General features: G+C 39.3%; 1 long non-coding RNA gene across 4 annotated transcripts; it reads right to left on the bottom strand.

Moving 5' to 3' along the window:
* Positions 1-6,467: 6,467 nt before the first annotated feature.
* LOC119854758 lies at positions 6,468-21,794 on the bottom strand. Of its 4 annotated transcripts, XR_006280853.1 has the most exons (4): positions 16,626-16,637; positions 13,484-13,485; positions 10,116-10,276; positions 6,468-6,660 (listed from the first exon to the last, which is right to left on the bottom strand). It is a non-coding gene; the product is annotated as an uncharacterized LOC119854758 (long non-coding RNA). The 4 variants fall into 4 exon arrangements; XR_005292605.2 differs by lacking the exons at positions 13,484-13,485; positions 16,626-16,637 and adding an exon at positions 21,499-21,794; XR_005292606.1 differs by lacking the exons at positions 13,484-13,485; positions 16,626-16,637 and adding an exon at positions 11,693-11,746.
* Between the last annotated feature and the right edge of the window lie 1,273 nt (positions 21,795-23,067).

Here is a 23,067-nt window from a genome sequence, read left to right as displayed (position 1 = left end):
AAGTCTATTTTTTTTTTTAGGTTTTGCAGCTCTTCAGCTGTCTTCTAGATCACTCTTGAAATAAACACTTAAGAAATAGTTCTAACTCTTAGAACACAGGCAATTTTCAGATCCCACAAATTAATGTTTAGGATTAGGATGCATTTCCCCCCTATAACTCTGGTGGTTCCAAAAGGCTAATGTGTATTACACTTTCCCTGAACTTGTGCTGAGTGTCTACTGTTCTCCCTCCCATTGACTTCATCTCACTTATCCCATGACAGAACACACCTGTATTCTCACCCTAGACACTACTATCCTAATCTTTGTACAGAGTATGCCTTGTAACATTTGAAGAGGCAATTTGTTGGTAAGTATTCTCCCAATACAATGTGTGCCCCCAACATAGTATGTAAAGTTACAAGATCTCCCTGTCTGGTGTTATAAAAACCACCACCACCTACAACCCTGCCCAAACAGAATCTGGCAAAAACAGGTTTGCCTAAACAATGGAATGGTGTGATCTACTGCTTAAATGCAAATTAAGCTAACAGAGTCAACATGCAGGAAGGAAAGAAAGGAAGTTCATACAGTGAAAAAACCAGCAGGGAACATCCTTCCACATAGATTGTCTACTAGTCTCCAGCTGGAAATGTTTGTCCAAGAGAGGGACTGAAGCAATAATAAAAAAAAAAAAGTAGGGATAAACACCTCAAAGCACTCTCTCCCTCTCTCTCGTATTTACTGCCCCTGAAGAGCAAAGGAAGAATTTGTTAGATTCCAAGGTGGGTCCTGACCTGACATACAGGGTTTGGTCAGTCAGACTGCTGAAGGCAAGTGGTGAGAAACTCTGCTTGAATAGGATATAGTTTGTTGATTATAAGAAAAATAAAGATAAGAAGTGAGTGTAAGTAATGAAGCATAAAAGTCAAAGAGAACTTTAGTTTATAAGATTATTTTATTGTCTTGTCTAATCCAAGGAGTTTAAATTGAAGTGTCTGGGAAACTCTACTTGGGGGGTCACAAGTTGTGTGCATATTGTTCTCAAAGGAATAAAAAAAGTCTTAATATAACTTGTGTTGTCCAGGGAAGAGCTGGATAGAACAGGACTTAGATTTTTTTTCTACCAGAAATGTAAGACTGGGTGTGCATTGTGGTCATGGGGTTGTCACCCTGCAGTCTAACCAGATGTAGCTGGCAGGCTGCAGTTACACAGACACTCAAGGTGTGACTTGCATGCTGGAAGGCTGTTTGTGAGTAGCCCAGGTGGGAGTTACTTCAACAAGGAATTGTAAGGTACTCAAGGTTGCAGGGTAGGGGTGACAGCTGCTCTTTAGTCTTGATTGCCCCACTGTGTAAAAACAAAAATCCACAAGAATATTCATCAAGTTTTGGAAGCCATCTGAGCTCTATGAGAAAAGTGTCGTTATTGAAATGCAAAGTATTATTTATTATTACTACTACCACCACCTATGGCCAAAAGATCTATCGAGTTAGCAGAACCCTTGGCCACATGTCTGGCTCCTATTAGCCAACCCTCATTAACTTGCTGCAGCTGTGTCCCCCTGCCACACAGAGCAGCCATCACCACCCTATGTTTCTGGCCTTCAGCAGTTGTGAAAGAGCACAGGATTTCTTTCTTTGTAAAAAAGAGCAGGGGGCTGGAAGTTGTGGTTGCTCAACTCATTTAAAAAAAAAAATCAAATCAGGCACAAGTTATTAAGTTGGACACCTACTTGTGTGGGTCCCACTATTGAGGCCATTTCTGTAAATTTGCCCAAGATCAGGTCATTCAGTGGCAGAGTCAGAAATAGACTGTAGCAGACCTCAACCACTACAACATTCCAAGTCTCCATGGCAGTTAATGCAGAAGTTACAAATGTGGCAAGTGAGAGGGTGACAGAAGCCACTCCTGTGCAAGTCCTGTATAAACTGAGGAAAGCCCATTTAGTCAGAGCTTTCTTTCACCCTGAAGGCCAAGTCTTTAAGTCAAGACTAACTTCAGTAAGTTAATTTTGTACATACACCCAGAATGCTTTCTAAGTGTGTTTTAGAATCACAGTCTAGAAAAAAAAAAAAAAACTTAGCAAGTTGACTGAAAGTCAGTTTAAATGAACTTGATACAGTCCTTCCAAAAAGATGAGAAAAACTTCAGTAAAGCCCCTCTAAATTATCTCCAAGAGGAGTCACACTATGCCTTAAGAGGTCCAACCCAGGCTCTCAGACAAAAGCTGGGAAGGATTTCCAAATATAGGGCCCTTCACTGAAGATGGCCTGCCTTCAGCTCTCAGACAGTTAAATCCACAGGCTGTTAGCTTAGTGTCAAAACTGTCAGGATAGACTGAGATACAAGCCAAGACCAGAGCGCCTCATAAGGCTTCATTTATGAAGCTATCTTGGACCCCATTCTCCTCTCACACCAATGAAAGTTGGAATAACTGAGCAGAGTTATGCCCAGTAGCTGAACCTGGAAATAAGTTAGAAGCCAACACAACCTATGGAGCTTAGTTATCAAAGGTTTCATTGAGTAATTATGTAGCTGAAGTTGCCAGTGTGGTTTGTAGGTATTGTCTCCAGAAGAGTAGTAGTATTATCTTGACATGGTAAGGGCATAAGTAACTACTACCTAGGTCTTCCTTTAGCTGGGAGGAAAGGCCTTGGAGAGTACAGCTGATGACTAAAAAGAACCCTAAACTTAGGAAAATAAATGACTACGAATAAATAAATATGCAATAATGCTGCCCATTTTTGTCTATTTCAGCTAAATAGTGAAATGATGTTCACAAATGTTTACTATATGTATTTGAGAAACTGCTATTGAAGTGAGACAAAAATGAGATAGCCAAGTCTGTTCTTTACCAGAGATATTGTTCATTTAAGCTTCTCAGCTGAAAATAATTGCTGGATCTTGCAACCTGTCATTCATAACAGCATTATAAATAGCTGTTAGACCACAACATTCCAGATTTGAGAAGACTGTTATTGTTTAGAAGTTGCAAGCTGTCAGATTTCTTAATCACATATCCATGATTCTTTTCCTTCACTGTCCTAACAAAACAAAAATATCACAGTACAGGTTTGTTTGAAAATATTCTGAAATAGTCCTTATTCTTTATTTACATAAAAATAACCATAGTAAACTAATTTTGGTATTTGAGAAAAAAATGTTTTCAGAGAGAAGGTGGGTGAGGTAATATCTTTTATTGGACCAACTTCTGTTGGAGAGAGAGAGAGAGACACAAGCTTTCAAGCCACATAAAACTCTTCCTCAGGTCCAAGAAAGATTCTCCCAGTATCACAGCAAATTGCAAACTGGAACAGAATCCTTATGCTAAACAATCTCCTCCCACTTGCATTTTGGTGTGATGCCGGGAGAACCTTTCGCAGATCTGAAGAGCTCTGTATGGCTTGAAAGCTTGTCTCTCACCAACAGAAGTTTATTCAATAAAAGATATTACTGCACCCACCTTACGTCTCTAATATCTGGGACTGAATGGCTATAACTATACTGCATTCAGTATACTGCATTCTTGTCATTAGTTTCCAACCTGTTTCTACCTCATACAAAAAAAAAAAAAAACAACCCTCAGAAGGCAACACTAAGTTCAAAAAGCCAATTAGACACATCCTGACTGGCAGTAACTGAGTAGACTGAAAATTATTTGATAGGGATGGCCCAATCACATAGTATATACTAGCCTTTGGAAACCTGAACTTTTTCCAGACCTCTAATTTCATCACTTTGAAATGGAAGTTTACAGAAACACGTTACATTTATTATATGGATCTACTGCAGGTTAGGCACCATAATATTTCAGTTAATACTGACTCTCTTATTCTCCAAAGAGTTAAATATTGAACAACTTTTAATACTCACTTCTACAAAAGTGAATGTCTGTTTATTATTTCAATTTTACATGGAACTGTACCGAGGTACAGAAAGGTAGAGTGACAAGCTTGGTTATGATTGGGATTTGAAAAATAAAGAGAAGAATGCAAAAGTGAGCTAAAACTTTGGAGAGGGCAAAGCCAAAGAAGTTTGGCTATTTTAAGGGATTTATTGCTGATCATACAAATAATATTAATGGGGTTTATGCATATTTGAAGAAAAGAAACAGTGTGCAGTACATTGGAGGTAGAAGCAAGCATATGGATAGGATGTCTGCTTGATAGCATGTTTAAACTTTAGAGAAGGCACCTCCATAAGGAACACAAAACCTTTGAAGACTGTCTGGGAAAAAGTAAAGTGCTTAGGCTTATCAGTTTCAAAGAAATATTCCAAGTGACCTCCAGACTGTTCCAACCTCAAGAGAAACTGCTACCTAGCACAGTACCTTGTGGAAGTATCATGGCATTTGGGGAATAATATTCAAGGGAAAAGTGCAATGCAAAGCTGAGGTACTTAGTGTCTGGCAAAGCTTTAAACCATCTAGGCACAATGAAAACAAAGTTTGCATTAAACAGACAGCTTCTCACACTCCCCATTTCAACCTATCACAGAGAAGCTTTGCATGTACTGTTATCAATGACAACTTGGAGACAAAGGTTAAGATTGAGAGGCCAGGGAAAACCAGCAGAGATGCTATAATTCTGATCTTTTAATTTTGTGCACTTAATACACAATTCTCACACTGAACCCTTAACTATCATTTGAACAGTCCCATTGAGGACTATGCAAAGTATTTAATACATGATTCAACATTGCTAGACTGTTTTGAGGTTACCTTAGTCCATCATCTTAAAAAACAGCCTGGAGCATAGAAAAGCCAAAGGAATTAAAATTTATTGTTAATGATTTGTCATCTCACATTCTGTTTTCAGATGGACAGTACAAAACTGGTTCAGATTATGCTGGGTTTGATTTTTGGGGAACAGGGACAAGTTGTGAATTTATGCTCTGGAGTTAAATTAAAAATTGAAATCACCTCTGTAAAATAATATGAATTGAATGCTGAGATACCGTTAAGATTATGGACTTGGAAATAAAGTGCTTGGAGCTTTCCAAACAGAAGAAAACAGCTCCATCCTCAAGGAGCTGATAATCTAATAGCATACAAAGATGGTCAATTTTAGCTTTTTTTTTTTTTTTTTTAAAAAAAGCTTCCCATAATTGCTACCAAAAGTGAAGCTCCAATGGAGCACAAGGTACCAATGGCTGCCAACACTAGCAATCTGTTCCCATAGTTTCTTCTACTACTGGATTCTACTGGTGGTAGCAATAATGGTAATTTTAAAGAGGCCAGTGCGAACAGGTCAAAGAGCGTTTCAGAGTAGCAGCCGTGTTAGTCTGTATTCGGAAAAAGAAAAGGAGGACTTGTGGCACCTTAGAGACTAACAAATTTATTTAAGCATAAGCTTTCGGGAGCTACAGCTCACTTCATTGGATGCAAGTGAGCTGTAGCTCACAAAAGCTTATGCTCAAATAAATTTGTTAGTCTCTAAGGTGTCACAAAAATACTCCTTTTCTTTCAACATAGAGTGTGTGTGTTGAGGAAACTTGTACAAATAAGTAGAGTGGTCGGGGTGGTGATTGGCTAGTGGTTTACATCACCTTGCACAGATGGAAATACATAAAGTGCAAAGCAGTGAGGACGCAAGCTCATACTGTTTGTTAAAAACCTATGTTTCAAGGATAAAGAGTAAACTGAAGAAGGGAAGCAATCTTATTGTGTCTGCTGGAACTGCTTGTTTAAAACATTAGCAAGGACAAGAGGGAGTGAGCATTTAATTGCTGTTTTTGAAGTCTCACGGTAGGAATACATTTTTCCCAGAATGCTTTAGAAGGAAGAGAATCCAGAAGTACTGCATTAATGCAATCATTACTTTTCCACATGAGAGAGAAGGAAAGCAGGCTTGAGGAATTAAAAAAAAAAAAAAAAAAAAACACAAAAACAAAAACCTACCTATCTGCTTTCCACAAAAGTTTTAACAGATACCAGGATTTTCCATTATAAACCATCTACAGTTCTTCTGATAAATGAAGCACTGGAGAAGATACAGAAATATCACCTTTCACTGACTATGGCATTCAAAGACTAAGATCATTTTTAATCCATTTGATAAAGAGACTCTCTCCCATTCAATGTAGCCACTAAAGTATAAGGAGTGGAATATCACATACATCTCATTAGAGCTACAGGTGAAGTTAAAAATTCTGCTGTATGACAAAACAAGGCTATTAAAATCGTATTTAAGATGGAGGGAGAATAAGACAAGGAAACAGCATTTCTCTGAAATTGATAAATCCTTCAGGTCTCCCATAAGTATGTTATAATATTGGCCCAGCCTCAAAAAACAGCTAATTATGTTTCTCTTCCTAGATCTTGTACTTAGGCTGAAGTCTGTTATATTAATTTAGATGGAATAAATAGGCCAAAAAAAATTTAACATAAAACTCAGCCGCTGTCCAACATTAAACACTGTTCAACAAGGTCTGGGGTTCAGTATACAATGACTTCAGCCTTCTTAGTAATATGGCTGACACAGCATTAAAAGTCTTTTCAACTTTTATTAAAAGATACAGAAAGAGGAAAAACAACAGTTAAAGTATCTGAAGTACTAAGTACAGTTTTCATTTTAACAGCATTTTTTGTTCCCGTTAGCTGGAGAGAGTTGTAGAAGAGAAAGCTCCCTTGTTTGACAGTCTCCTAAGTGCTGTTAAGGATGGTGGTAACTGTTTTTCTGGGGAAGAGAGAAGAAGTTAGTTGAGATATCCTGGAGCCATTGTTGTTAAAGGCTAATCCGTTTAATCTGGTGGTGTTTGGGATTCAGCTAGAACTGTTAAGGGTGGTAATATCATCCAGAACCCTCTCTTTGGCCCAGTCTGGTCAAGACATCCCTCAGGATTAGGGCAAAGAAGGTCTAGGGTCCAGGAGACTGTCGGGGTAGCAGCCATGATGGTGAAGCTTGCTCCAGTAGCCTATTTATTTTTAAAACTTGGGCGGGGGGGGGGGGAGGGGAGGATTTTTTCTTTAAGGACCCCAAGAAGGGAATGATGGGTGAAGTAGCCCATCCCGTCATTTTTTCCCCACTGATTAGGCTTAATATTATTTGACACCAATTTTGGTTCATTAGTTTCTGGATCCACATTTTCTTGTTTATCAAGCATGATGTTAACATGGTCTTTGGAGTTATATTATACTACTTCATTTGGACTAATTTAGTCTGTCACCTTTTCATACCCTTCCCCTCAACATTGTAAGTTATTGTGACATCTTATGTACTTTGTCTTCTCTTAAGACAATAAGAACATTTTATACATCCAACCATCACTTTCCCTTCCACAAATGATTTATCCCCAGGAAATAAATTGTGAGTATCTGGGATTGTGGGATACAACTAGGGGACAGATGGTCTAGGCAGTATGTTTTTCTTCTTCTACAAAGAAATTCCATATGAAAAGGAGGAGAATTGAATGCAGCTTATGCTCTAGAGATCTTAGAAAGAGTATTGGATTCCCACAACTTCACAAGGGCTTAGAACCTGACCTCCATTCATTGTGATCTCACCACCAAGCCACTCTGCTTGCCCACTGGTCCCACTACAGTGTGACTGAGTGTCATGGGGCTATAGTCCAAATGTGATATAGTATATGGATTATTTTATTCCTCTCTCTGGCTTTTGATAGAAGAGGGAACCATATGGCCAGTGATGAAGTTAGCCATAAAAAGTCAACCTGATTTCTCCTAGTGCATCTTCAAGATATATATATTTTTAAAAATGGACAAGAACATATCTGATCAATGAAAGCCAGACTAGAGAAGCATTCTGGAATATGGACACTTTAAAGAGTAAACCAACCACTCAAGTATGGGAACAATTTACCAAAGGTCATGATGGATTTTAAAAAAAACTGCCAGTGATTGAGAATCAAGATTTTTTTATTTATTAATTAATTTATTAATTATTATTATTATTATTAAAGGAGATGCTCTAGGAAAGACTATGGCCGGTATTATACAGGAGGTCAAAGTAGGGGATTGCTGTGGTCCCTTCTGGCTTTTCAATCTATGAACATGAACAGGAAAAACTTCCAATTTCATCAATGGCAGGTGGGACAGATACACATCACAAACTTATTACCACTGAAAGAGGCATGAAGATTGCCTTTTAAAAAAATTGAGAGAAACCCCAACTGAAATACTGGATCTGAAAATGGTCCTCCCCCACCTTCACAATTGGCAGAAGTTTGGTATCTGATCCACTCTAGTTCATCAGTAAATTTATGTAATAGTCAAATAATGGCTCACTGCAGAAAGTTTCTAATTTCCATACTGTTTTGTAACAAGAACAAAGCCACACAACCTAAAAAAAAAGCCACCCCAGAATGTTCCTGTAGCCTTCTATCAAATTGTAAGATGTTCTGCTTTTACTAAGTCATCAACTGTAGTGACCAACATAGTAATTATATTGTTAATAGCAGTAATTCTGAATATTTAATATTCAGTTATTCTAGATAGCTGATACAATGATAGTTTTATGTAAGATACCTTTGTAAACACAGATTCTTCAAAAAAATTCCCCTTATAGTTTACAATGAGATTAAATCTAAATGTATCTTTAGAGGGCTTGCTTTTGTCAAGATAATATAATTATATTCCAGAAGGAGGTCAATACTGTACAATTGAGATTGATAGGACAATGTTTGTACTTAACACCGAGAACACTTTCCCATTAATGCTCACTTTAAAAGTAGCCCAAACATGGATAAAGCAGAAAGGTCTTGAGTATGGAAAAAAAAAATCATATAGGATAGCATTAAAGAAAAGAGAAAAAAAAAGTATGTTTCAGACCTTCTCCCCTAGCAGCTGTATAGGAAGGAGACCGCTAGATGAGATTTGTCAGATGAAAATATAGCATCCTGCCTTTATTAAAAGCACACACTAATTTACTAGTCTACTACTTTGCCAGTAAAGATTTCCCAAATTAAATCTTGACTGTGTAGAAAGCAGCCACCTGGAGGATGAGAACTGTTGGTAGATGGCTATGTTGTCTCAAAAATGGTATTTTGAAAGCACAGAACAGAATCTCTCATAGTGAGTCTGTGCTACATATGTCAGGAAGTACATTACAGCTCTTGACTCTACCTGCTACATATGACTTAGCCTGACATTTCCAGTGCCCTAGCTAGCTTTCTGCAGACCAGGCACCTGGGGCTGTGGTGAACAGGTCATGCTTAAAGCATTCTGTGTCACTCTCTCTGGCCTTGGTTGTTTGTGCAGCTGTGGGAGGCTTCTTGTTGCTCCTTCCACATTACTCATCTGCCAGTACAGCAAAGCACAGGGTTTTTACCAAAACATTCACCTCTAGCTTACATATAAAGCAACAGTTTCCTATTTCTTGAAAATATCAATAGATGAACACTCAAAGCCAATATTTTTAGACATAAAATGCATCACAAATCTAGAACTAGATTATGCTAATAAAGCTAAGTGGTTTGAAAAAGATAAAAACAAGAACTGTTCCCATCTAGGCTTGGAAGCCTACATAAAACCTGGAACACCCAACAATATTTCAGTTTCTGGTGAACATGCAGCATAGCTACTTTGAACAGATTGCAGATGTTCTTGGTGTAGTGTTTCCATTGGTGCAGACAGTTATTTGTGAAGCAGTTAACGTTGGCATGATTTAAAAAAAGGGGGTATTATAATCAGAGATAGAAGTGTCATTGTGGGTTTATTTTAACATTCTAAAAGCTACTGTGCAACAGAAAATATATATTTATGGAGTCCTAAAATTCCTTTCTCTTTTCGTAGAAGAATAGAATAAATTGGAAATCAAACTGTGGAAAATAATCCCTGAAGATTAAAAAGAGAAAAAAGCATCTGAATGGTGTTTTTCAGACTACAATGGGATATATTCTGCTCTGACTTTTCCACCAAAGAAATTAAGAGCAACTCTATTAAGATCAACTCTAACAATGAGGGATTTACTCTGTATTTACACTGGTGTAAAAAAAAAAAAAAGAGCAGAAATTAGTCTTCTGTGATCAGAAACGAATGTGACTCAATGAGTTTGTGCTCTTAGCTCACAGATGCCTAATAAGCTATGAAAGCCATAATGAGTGACATCAAGATAACTTTCACAAAGCTCACACTAACAATACAAAAAAAGAGGAGTGTGGCAGGAACACTCACCACTGTGGGTACTTCTTCCTGGCCACTCTAGGCCTTAGCTCCTTCAAGGGGCTGCACCCTCCTCTGGCAGTCTTCATCTATCATCTTCTTTCACCCTGCAGCCCCTTTGGCTCCCACTTCTTCTGTATGACTTGGCCCTCCAGCCTGGTCTCTAGGATACCCTGGAAGGGGAGAACCAAAGTCTTTCAGGGCAAACTGTCCCAGGCAGTCTACTCTCCACTGCCTGGCCCGTGCCACTTCCCCAGTGGCTGGTCAGGGGAAAGCCAGGCCCACCCTCTACTCCAGTTTCCAGCTCGGGAACCATCTGATCAGGGTCTGCACTACCCAATAACTAGCAACTTTTCCCCTGAGCCTTTCCTATTTTTCTGGCTCCCCCATCTCAGTTTGCCAGCCTAAACTCCCCCCTCGCAGGGAAGGACCGTAGTCTATACAGAAGAGTCCTAAAAATACCCACCTTTGCCCAGGGAGTGACTGCAGACTACTTCCCTGAACCTTTTTCTGCTTTCACATCCTGGGCTTTATACAGGCCCTTTGTGTTCCCACCCAGCTGAGCCTTGTTTAATTAATCCCTGCTGCCTGGATCCTGCTCCAGGTGCAGCCAGGTAGTTAATTGGCCCAACTACCCACCTTAACCCCTTTAGGCTTTGTTTGGGGTGGACACTCCATCACAGGGAGATCAGCATAAACACCAGAGAATGTTTTCCTTTACTGGATATGTTTTAGAGGAAAAAGATGTTTCCTTCAACCACAAGGGAAATTGCTTTGCGTCTAAAATGACAGATTGTCTCCCATGGAATGGTGATTTTACTCAAGTCACAGGGAAGTGACAGCAGGAAGAAAAGAGAAAAACAGAAAAAGAACACTGCTGGGCAAGTAACTTTTGGAAAACAGGACATTTTATGGATTCATAGATTTTTAGGAACAGAAGGGACCATTGTGATCATGTAGTCTAACCTGCTCCATAACACAGGTGTCAGGGTTCCCTCCCCACTCTGAATTCTAGGGTACAGATGTGGGGACCCACATGAAAGACTCCCTAAGCTTATTTCTACCAGTTTAGGTTAAAAACTTCCCCAAGGCACAAATCCTTTCCTTGTCCTTGGATGGTATGCCACCACCAAGTGATTTAAACAAAGATTCAGGAAAAAGACCACTTCATGTCCCTATTTCCCCAAAATATTCCCCCAAACCCCTTTCCTGGGGAGGCTTGAGAATAATATACCAACCAATTGCTTTTAATACAAGTACAGACCAGACCCTTTATCTTTAGGGTCACTAAAATCAATCAGATTCTTAAAAGGCAAATTTTATAATAAAGAAAAATGTAAAAGAATCACATCTGCAAAATCAGGATGAAAGACAACTTTACAGGGCAATAAAAGATTTAAAACAAAGAGGACTCCCCTCTGGACTCAACTTTACAGTTACAAAAAACAGGAATAAAACTACCTCTTAGCATAGGGAAAATTCACAAGCTAAAAACAAAAAAGATAATCTAATGCATTTCCTTGCCTTTACTTACAATTTCTGTAATTTTAAATATATTATTTCAGGTATCTTTTTAGGAGCTGGTTTACCTGCTTGGTCTCTCTTTGTCCTGAGAGGGACCAAACGAAGAGCACAAACAAAACCTCCCACTCCCCCCAGATTTGAAAGCATCTTCTTCCCCCATTGGTCCTTCTGGTCAGGTGCCAGCTAGGTTAATTTAACAGATTAACCCCTTACAGGTAAGTGATTCTGTACCTCTGGCCAGGAGGGATTCTAGGTTACTGCATACATAAAAGTTGTTATCCTTCCCTTTATATTTAAAACAGGCCATCCTTGAATTAATTCCTGCTTCAAGTCCAATACCTGTGGTTTGACAAGACAGAGCATATCTTTTAGAAAAGCATCCAAGTGTTGGAGAATCTTTCATATACTAACATAAAGGCCTGCCTGAGTTATAAGATGGGGCTTCTTTCGTCACTGGCAGCTACAGAGGCATAGCTGCTGCACCTGCTGGCTTGAAGTAGTAACAACCACCCAAGTACATCATTTCTGCCTTCAGCAGATTAAGACTGTTTCTGCCATTAAGACTGTTTCAGCACCACTGTACACAGTAGTTACAGCAGCCCAGACTTGCCTCTGGGCACAGGGGATGGAGTCAGCCTGCCTCTCAGGCACCAGGAGCTGTAGGTGAGAGGCTCCAAGAATATGGGTGAGGGAAAGGAGGAAGAAGGTGCTGCCTTCCAGCCAGGAACCCTTAAGTGGGTTCTGCCCCCAACAATCACATTTCCTGTCTGACTAGAGTGGAGCATTAGTGTCTGCTAAGGAGGAGAACTGAAGCCTTTTGAAATACCATATGGAGAAGTGGAAATATTTTTTTATAAATGTATCCCTCAGCGTACATGTGTGATGTTACCCTGCCTGAGTACAGAGTTAGATCAAAAAGCATTATTAAAGAAACCAGGGAGGGAAAGAAGAACAAATAATGAAAGTTAGCAGCCTTAATACTTTTGTGGATCTGGGCCAAAGCCCATCTGCTATTCCCTTCTTCAGTAGCCCTAAGTGTTCTCTGGATTGTTCAGACTGGCATAAAGCCAAAATACATATCTCTTAAGGGCTTATAGGGAAACAGTACCCAGGACTTGACTCTTCAGAAATGTTAGTGAGTTTCAGAGTTACATACTAGGCCATCTTATGCTCCCACTTACTGTAGAAGTGAAAAAAAAATACAATCTTTTAGGGCTAGATTCTGAAATGCTTACTCCCATCAATGAGTACAATACTCCAGAAGAAGCTGCATTGAAATCAATGGTGCTACATGCAGATTAAGGTGCTTTTCAACAGGACCATTTCCCTCTTTTCAGTGCAAGATCTAATTTTTACATTTTAAGCTTTTCTGCCTGCATCCAAAGGGACTTAGGAACACAATGCAATCTACAAAGCTTGAGTTACTCACCGTGGCTCCCTAGATAATGAATGGGGAAGAGATTGGTGGATTGTATTCTAAGGCACCTAAACCTGCATGCTATATGAGGAGTTGCCTAAACTAGCCAACAGGAGATGCTGGCAAGAGAAATATGTCCCAAGACTTGCCCCTCTCACAGACGTCAGTGCATTTGTCTAAGCTGCAGGGAGGCACATATTTCTGATTTGTATCTACAGCTGGATATCACTCTCCTGGAATCAGTCAGGCAGCTAAGTCATTATTTGTGAGAATGAGCTAGGCTCATGTCTCATTCCACAGTGTCATGGTTGCAGTGCCAGCATTATAAAACTTTTAGCCCAGTGATCACCTGGGATGTGAAAGATGCAGTTTTAATTCCCCAACAGGCAGAGGGGAAGAGAGGACTTAAACAGGGGTTTCTCTCAGGAGAGTGTTCTACTACTGAGCTGTGGGATATTCTGATGTAGAACACCCTCAGTCCCTCCTCTTGAAGCTGTTCCACAGTGTATAAATATTAGAGAGCATGATTGGAGTAGGAAGACTAGACCCTGGGTGCCCACCTCCCAGCTAGATGCCATAACCACTGGACTAGAGAGTCACATTCTCCCACTCTGGGGCCCAATAACCCTTTAAAAATTTATCCAATGTGGAACATCTTCAGCAGGTGGAGCTCTCTCAATCCGAGATCAGAATATCCCATAAAAGTGCTCTAACCACTAAGCTAAGAAATGGGAGACCCCTATTCAAGTCCTCTCTCTCCCCCTCTACCTAAGAAGGGGAATTAAACTTTGGTCTCTCACATCCCAGGTAAGTGCTCTAAACACCAGGAGCAAGTGCCCCACACACACAGACTTTTGAGTGGAGCCTGATCTAATAGACATGCTCAGAGACTGCCTTCCAGATCAGACCCCATACATGCTATAGGCAGGCAAAAAAACCAAACCAAAAAACAAACAAACAAACAAACAAACCAACCAAAAAAATCTTGCCTGGCTTTGTGGATTCCTCTCGACTTTAGGTGGGAGATGAGTGGCTATTTAATACTCTACCAGTGCTTTCATATACTGGCAGATATCATATCCAAGTGTAAAAAATACATGACTCGTTGAACAATCTTGATGTATGTGTTCTCACACTGATGAACGAGAAATGTTATGCACGTAATTCCATTACTTTTACTGGGAGTTACCTCTGTACATCTTCGGCTTCAATATGAAAAAAAAGGCACAAGAAATTTTTATTTGAGTACTTCTTAGTTCTGACAAAATGAAAGATATCTTGAGGCCTCATAACAACATAAGAATGACCCTACTATATCAGGCCCATGGTCCAGGACAGTATCCTGTCTTCCAACAGTAGCCAATGCCAGGTGCTTCAGAGGGAATGAACAAAACAGGGCAATTATTGAGTCATCCATCCCGCCATTCACTCCCGGCTTCTGGCAGTTAGAGGCTTAGGACACCCGGAGCACGAGGTTGCATCTTGACCAACAGCCACTGATGGACCATAAAGTTATCCAATTCTTTTTTGAACTTTTTATATTTTTGGCCTTCACAGCATCCCATGGCAATGAGTTCCACAGGCTGAGGGTGTTGTGTGAAGTAGTGCTTCCTTTTGTTTATTTTAAACCTGCTGCCTATTAATTTCATTAGGTGACCCCGGTTCTTATGTTAGTAGGAGGAGTAAATAACACTTCCTTATTCACTTTCTCCGCACCAGTATGATTTTATAGACTAGTATCATATCCCCCTTTAGTCGTCTCTTTTCAAAGCTGACCAGTTCCAGTATTTTTAATCTCTGATATGAAGCTGTTCCACACCCCCCTAATCATTTTTGTTGCCCTTCTCTGTACCTTTTCCAATTCTAATACATCTTTTTTGCGATGGGACAAACAAAACTGCAAGCTGTATTCAAGCTGGGGGTGTAACATGGATTTAGATAGAAAATATCATAATGCCACTATCTTATTATTATTTATCCCTCTCTTCCAAAACACGTAAACCCCATTGTGAGACTGGGAAGAAAAGGAGCCAGTGCAGTGGCTGCATAGGGGAGCCTAGATACCTCTTTCACACCAAGAAGTGACTCTCTCTGCCGGCCATGCCTTACCAATGCAGAGGGAAGCACTGGGGCAGGCCAAAGGGGAAAAAATTTAGAGCAGCCTGAATGACCCAGCTCCAGGATCAAAGGGTTTACTCACATCTTTAATACCACCCTCATTCAGATACAATGAGCTGTGCTCTCACACAGCTGAGAAGTGAGCCCGAACTCTTTATCATTCTTCTTCTTTTGAAATCCATTTGGAAAAAAGTACACAACATCCTTGCATTTCAACAGTAACATAGAATTTGGCCAGAAAAAATATTGAAGAATTGATACCCAGTAAAAGAAATTCAGACTGAAAAAATATTTTTCAGCATGACTGAGTAACCCTGGACATGTCTCCTTTTATTGCATAACACATTTGCACTTCCGCACCATCTATCAAATTCTACTTAAAATAACAGAAGTAGGCATGGCATGGATTGTGTTTTTCCTAAATGGAATTTGCAAATATTTATCTGCAATCTGGAGAGGAGGAATAAATTCAATTTGTAATATTAATGCTAAAAACATAATTGATTTATCAGAAGAAACTAATTCCAAATCATCAGGTAATCCCAATGCAAGAATGTTATACTGCCTGAAGTTGTTTCACAATAACTCTTCTTCGGGAGTATAAAGAAGCATTGAGCCAGATCCACAGCTGCAGTAAGGGTAAAGAATTAATCTATACTGATACTATTTCTTTTCCCGTTTCATTTTAGTAATAGCGTAGACATGCACATTTCAAATTGTAAGAGCTAGTTACAATGATGTTAATTATGTAATGTTATCCTCACATAAGTACACAAATAAAAGCCTCATTCAGTGCATTAACTAGCTGAGTTTTTTCCCCCTCTATAAGCATTTCTAAAATACTCGTGGTTCTCACCTAGCACTTAGTTACTTTCTAAGAGGAGTTTGTGAACTGTGTTTGACCAGTGAATACATGCAAATGAAAAAGCTGATTTATTCTGACTGAATAACATGTCACATTAAATTATAAAAGTGAGATGGTGTAGAGAAAGGTTTATTCAAGTCAACCTGTGTGCTCATAGTTTGAATTTGTAGGGAACTGCTGGGGGGGAAGGGAGGGGAGAATGAGAACAGAATTTCACTTCAAGGTTTATGCTTAGAAAATAAACAGCCTGAAACTGATGTGGCCGTAGTTTGAAGGCATTTGGTCTTCTGTGATATAAGCTATTCTGTGAAGTCAGGACACTATACTAAATCTTTGAATTTTTAGTGCCACTTTCCCATAAGGTTAGGACAGTTGTCTGTTTGTTTGTCCTATAAATCCTTTAAAATCTTGTACATGTTTAATGGATGATTTTTTTAAAAAAAAAGTTACTGTTTGTATTATTTTAAAGTTATTTTTCAAATATTTTTCAAAATAAATGCAGTTAATAGATCAACCCAATGAATTTTCCTTCCTATCATTTTAAATTGTTTTAAAATAAATATTAATCTGAAAGATAAAATAGATAACAAACTTATACTTTGTCCTAAAAATTAATTCAGTTTCACAACCTTACTTTATAATCAGTCTTTGTTGGAGACTGAAAACTAAGGTATATTTTACACAGATTGCTTTCATCTTTGTATGTATTAAGATAATGGGGCATTTATAATTTACAATACAGTATGTTTGAACTGTATTTTCAGAATTTTTATAATTTCATAATAGGTTTGAGGAGTGAAACTTGGATGACAAGTTTGAAATTGAGTGATGTGCATGTTTTATGCATAGATTGTATTACAGCAAAGATAAATCCTCTGTACCTGAAAATTGGTTTTCTGCCACAATCTGAGGCATTCGAGAAAGCTTTTCTGTCAGCAGGTGTTATAAGGAATCATTGAATTAGTGGTGGAATACACCAACTAGATCGTTCATTTCATTTCCATTTTCTAGAGGTTTATACAGTCTAGTTTTAAAATTCCCAGTCAGAGGGGTTTTACTTTAGACACTATTCTACTTAATTTTTTTGATAGTCAACCTAAATTTTCTTTAAGGTAGCTCCCTAAACAATTTCTGTCAATTTTGGTGTTTACACTGTTTTAGTATTTGTACATGCTACTTTGCAAGATATCCCCGTTTTCATTGCCTTCTCTTGAAAGAATTATGCCTCTTATCTACTGCTACCTTCTGCAGCAGTCTCTCAGTTTCAATCTGTCAGAGTTGCTCAGGATTTGTGTGTGGGGGGTTTCTTTTTGCGCTTTTCTGTGGAAGTTAACATTGAAATTTGTATCCTCATGTTCCCTTTTGATATTCTGAGGGCATTTCTTTTCATTTGACGGGATAACAAATCTCAGCAAACTTTTTCATACATTTTCTTCAAATCTGGAGTGAGGCCTGATGTCATCAATGTGTCATCTGCTCCAGAAGTCTATAAGTAGCCTATAAATACCTACATGGGGAAATAAATTTGACAGCAGAGGGATATTCAAATCAAACAAAAACATAACAAGACTCAATGGCTGGAAATTGGGCCTAGACAAATTCAGACTAGAAATAGGGGGCAATGGTTTACAGTGAGGGGTTTTATCCACTGGAACAATTTACCAAGGTTTGTGGTGGATTCTCCATCATTGGAAATTTTTTTAATCAAGATGAGATTTTTTTTTAAAAAGAGACACTAATTCTAACAGGAATTAATTCAGGGAAGTCCTATGGCCTGTATTATGTAGGAGGTCAGATTAGATTAACATGATTGTCCTTTCAGTCTTTATAATCTATGAGGTACACGAAGAAATTCACTTGGTAGTAAACACTTATTGACAAGCCCTGATGCAACACACAACTGCCTATTCTTTTTGGAAATATAATGGGGAATATTTTTAGTTAAATATTTACAAGCACTTGCTTTATTCCTTACCCACCCACCTGCTGCCTCTATGCCTTTTAGAAAAATCCTCTTTTTTCTCTTTGTGCTCCAGTGAAGGTGGCCCCTTCCCTTTCTGTTTTTGTGGAAATTGGGCCACTTTGCTGCAGGTGCTTTGGTTTTGGCCTGCAGCTCAGTTTTTCCATAGACCCCTTTCCTAATGGAGTGTTTTGTTTAGTATTTTTCTGCCCTGCCTGATTTTCCCTTTGCCTCTCTCCAGACTGGGACCTCACAGTCTTTTCAGAACCCGAGCTGCTCTCTGTTGTCTGGTTATACCGAAAGGAAAGGAGACATTTGACCTGGGTTTAATCTGTCCACAACTATATTATCAGATGTCTGGGACTACCCTGCAGATAAAAGTGTACCATTCAGGTAACCCCATTGTGACACTGCACCACATATTATTCATAGAGATATTATTATGATATGACTGGCATAACTATAATGTATTTACGCAAGATGGGTCATATAAGGTATCATTGAAAAGGTTATGATTTACTGAATGTGATTATCCTATTTGTATGCATGTATCATTTTTGTATCTGAAGTTAGAAATATTGACTATACATCTGTATTACCAAGGGGTTACACTCAGGGAATGCCCATTAAGCAAAAAAAATGTTAGTCTAGATGGCTGGCTGGGAAGGACACATTCAGGTTAAAGGGCCAATAGGAGGAAACAATAGACCTTACAAGCAGCTAATCTCCCACCAGGAAGCCTTCCTGAGGCTACAGCAAACAGCCTCTGACTCATGGCTGCTATGACGCTACCAGGTCACCTGGTGCTGGACTTCATCTTGGAATACCAGTGTTTTTCCACTGACTGGCATGAGAGCTAAGCTTGGAAACAAACATTTTCCCCCCATATGCAAACCCTATTTAAGGCAGGGGAGTGACATCTTGGTTCTTCACTGACTCCCTACCCAAAGAGGCTCCTGCTAATACCTGAGGAACACAGACTGAACTGGGGTGGGGGGCAGGGGGAGCATGGACGCAGGCTGAAGGGATTTTTAGCTTGTGAAAGGAACACCTGCAGTTTTTAAGATGTCAGCAAGTGCAGCTGGCCCCTTAAAAAATCTCTGCAGCCTGCTTGAATAATCATTTAGGGTGAGAATTTGCTACTTAGTTTGCATGTTTGACTTGTGTGTTTTGTTTGTTTGCTAGGTAATCTGCTTTGATCTGTTTGGTATCCCTTATAATCACTTAGAATCTACCTTTTGATGTTAATAAACTTATTTTTGCTTTGTCTAAAACCAGTGTGTGGGGGTCATAACTTGGGCAGAAAGCTATTGCATATCTTCCTCCATATTGAGGGAGGGGGTGAGTTTCATGAGCTCACGCTGTACAGTTCTCTGTGCAGTGCAAAATGGTATAATTTTGGGTTTACATCCCAAAGGCAGAGTGTGTGCCTTAGGAACTGGGAGGTGCCTTAGTTAGGCCTTCCCATGCAGAGGTTGGTTAAAGAACCTGTGTGTATGTAACTACAGCGGGGTGTGTCCCTACTTGTATGTATGCTGGAGCTCTGGAGAGGGCTTGGCAGGCTGGTCACAGCAGTAGAATGTATAGGGAGCCCAGGCTAGTGGGTCAGGAAGGCTCAGCAGTACTCCAGTTCCAGGTGGGTGTGGTGGGTTTCCCCCACCCCTGGGTGCCATGGTTATTCCATAATTCCCCAAGGGGCTTTTACCAGATCCCACTCTTTTTCCATCCAGGTCCCTCCAGCAAATCCATTGCCGGAACCTTATCCACCCCTTCCCCCATAGGACGGTTAAGTTGGGCTATAAGAATGGGAGGGGGTTGGCTCCCTGTCATACCAATCATAGGAGTCCCCAACCACTCCCCATTCGTTCCTTTACCAAACACCTCTTTTTAAGTCCTTTTTCTGCAAGCTATTTATCTCATCACTTAGATCTTTCCTAAGGAGTACCTGCACTGGACATCTGCCATACACTTATATAATAAACTGACACATATAGCCTATCGCCCTTCATGCCATGCATGAACAGAGGTCACCTGAACCCACAGTGGGGAAGGCGAAAAAAATCTCAAGTCCATCTAGGCCAATATAATAAGGGAAAAATTCTCTCTCAGGCTCCTCAACAAAGGGGCAGCTAGCGTAATGCCCACAGCAGGTCTAGACCAAACCTGGTATTTTACCACCTAACGGGGAGGGAGAGAGGGTGTTGCCTCAGCCTCCTCCATGCAAAATGGAAGGTTAAGGAATAGGGCTGCCCCTTTAATACCCCTCATTCCCAGGGGATGAGTCAGTAACCACATTGACCCTTTTGCAGCAGTTTTCATCTCCCTTCCCCACCCCCAAGCCATAAAGCACAGTTCCCTTCATTCAGTCAGCCAGCCAAATAGCCCCGCCGCCCTCTGCTTAAAACTGCAGGGTGGTCATTCTTTGGCTGAAGTAAACAAAAATTCCCTTCCCCCCTCCAATGCTGCAGAAGAATTTCCCTTACTTTATTTTCTTTTATTCCTTTTCATTTTATTCTCCTCTCTCTAGTGATAAGATTCAGGCAGGTCTGACACTGGTTTATACTGAGCAGGGACCCAGAAAAACAAGTGTGGTTTCAACAGAGAATAGTGTTTTCTCAGTAATAGCCCAAGAATGGCACAGATAGTCATGACTTCTTTCAGGTAGAGAGAGACCTACAGTATTAACTCTCAAAGCATCTTCCAGCACATTATATGGTGAGAGAAACTCATTAGCTTCTGAGCAATCAAATCTTCATTGACATACACATTGTCTTTATCTTTGACTCTCTTCTAAACTCTGATAAAATAGTCTATTACAAATTAAATGTTTTGTTCTACAATTTTACAGAAACTTTCAAAATGTATTGTGAAATCCTTGTTAGGTTTTCTGTTGTTTTTAAACTATTCCTACATATTTGTTAGATTGTATGGATTAGTTCTTGCTAAAACCTTGGGTTTTGGCTATTTTTTTTTAAAATCCCTGTGGTCCTAGATATACTCTGTGATGTCTATTATCTATTGTGGTAAATTCTCCTCTTACTTTCAGTTTTTGTTAGCACTAATTATGCACTGAAATAGCTTAAATATTTGAATAGGGTCTTTTTACAAGAAATAATCACCGTGCAGTTATATTTCTCAGAGTTTTAATTACTTTTTTTCCCCATGCATTCTTCCAGGCTGCTTGCTCCACAAACATTGTTCCTGAGCTAGTCCACAAAACTGCTTTCATCTCCTTATTTAAGCCCCTCCTGAAATAAACCTTTTTCCCCCATACTGACTTCAACAAACTGGGTATGTTATACCAATACACCTACAATATAGTGTCTGAATCATACAATGAATATCAAGTCTAACCATGTATTTGAATTTACTTTGTAAGCTAATATTTCTATTTGCATTAAAAGTATAAAACTTACAAGTTTACAGATGGCTGTAAAAGTGAGAAAAATAAAAGGTGCTACTTGTTCAGTAATGAAGAGTTATGCTTATCTTGTGTTGCAGTGGTACTTACCCATTATGGCTTTGGGCTAGCCATTGCCTCCGTTTCTCCTCATTCAGGTTAGATCTCCTGACCCTCCAGCCTAATTTGATCACTGTAGTAACTTGGCCTTCCAGCTAAGTCTTTTTTTTTTTTTAAGTCCACCTCTGCTGGGATATCAAAATCCAAAACAAACACATAATTGTCCAGTCTCCAATTAAGCCCAGCCCTTCCTTTCTGCAAGTCTGTCTTCTTTACTCAGCCTCACCTATACTCCTTTGAGTCGCCTCAGAACAAAGTCTCTGAGGGCTTCCTATCTAGATTCTCCCTTGGTTCTCCATAAACTTCTGTTGGTCATTTTCTCTATCCTAGAAGGTGAATTAAGTATGTCACAGGTGGGGCTAGACCCATCTCCTCTTAAAGGGCCTGGCAGCCTCTGAAAATTTCCTTTGAACACCAAGTACTGTCCTTTACCAATCTAGACACATTAATAATTTTATTCATGATGGTTAATCCTACTCCCTTCTGAACCTTATCTACCATACCTATAGTCTCCTGCTCCATTCATTTCTCATTTTTCCTTCACCTTGCCAACGTTTTTTCCACTCCAACTTAATTCCTTTTTAGGAGGTCTTTCTCTCTCCCTCAAGTTTTGTGACTTCTTATTTCTCCCCAAGCTGTACATTATTACACCATATCCTTTTCCCTGTTTTTCTCCTTCTCTCCTCCTGTGCCTTTGGCCAAGATCTACTTTACTGAATTGAGTTTCCTTACTCACTCATATTATTTTGATAATTATAAAAAGTATTCTTTTTCTTCATTCATCTGAAGAATAGAATGTGAACTAATATGGAGTAGGTAAGGCTGGACTGCAAGTACAAGTGGAATTTTTTTATCAAGTCACGACAATCTCAGCTGATCTGATATAAAACAAACATGATGGAGTCAGATCCCCAGAGTAACTTTCTTTCACATCACAACCAGGTGTCAACAGTAATTTCATATCCACATCAATCTGCTACCTAATCATGCTTGAACCAGTGTATTCTAGGAAAATCTGGGCAGCTGTCCCATAATAGTTCATCAAGGCAAAGATCACTGAGAGTAAATGCCTGAGAAATGTTACCAGGAAAACAGTGCAATGCACACTGAGATGCTTAACTGCACAAAGGTAGGGAGGGAAAGATCATCTACTGATTCATTGCATAGGTAGATTGTTCTGTATATATACAGTAAAAGAGCAGAATGGCCTAGTAGTTAGAACTAGAGTCTGGAAGTCAGGACTGTGTTTTGTATCTTGACTGGCTGACTATGTGCCCATGAGGAAGTCATTTAATGTGCCTCAGTTTCCCCTTTTCTGTTATGGAGAAAATTATATGTAACCACTTTACAGTCTTTGGCTGAAGAGTTTTCATAGGTTAGATTTTGAATTTAAATTTTTATTATTTAGTTTCTTTTATTTCAGTTCTAGTTTTTGCTCTTGGTTTCCTCTTCACATTTCTGTTATACCCTCTACATGCTCAGACCAAAATAATACTACCACCACTTTCAAGCACCACTGCTGTCACTCTGTTTGTATCGATTTGCCATAACACTAATGCT

The sequence above is a fragment of the Dermochelys coriacea genome, chromosome 4 (genome assembly GCF_009764565.3).
Source record: "Dermochelys coriacea isolate rDerCor1 chromosome 4, rDerCor1.pri.v4, whole genome shotgun sequence".
Classification (NCBI taxonomy): Eukaryota; Metazoa; Chordata; order Testudines; family Dermochelyidae; genus Dermochelys; species Dermochelys coriacea.
This window is presented reverse-complemented; position numbering and strand designations above follow the sequence as displayed.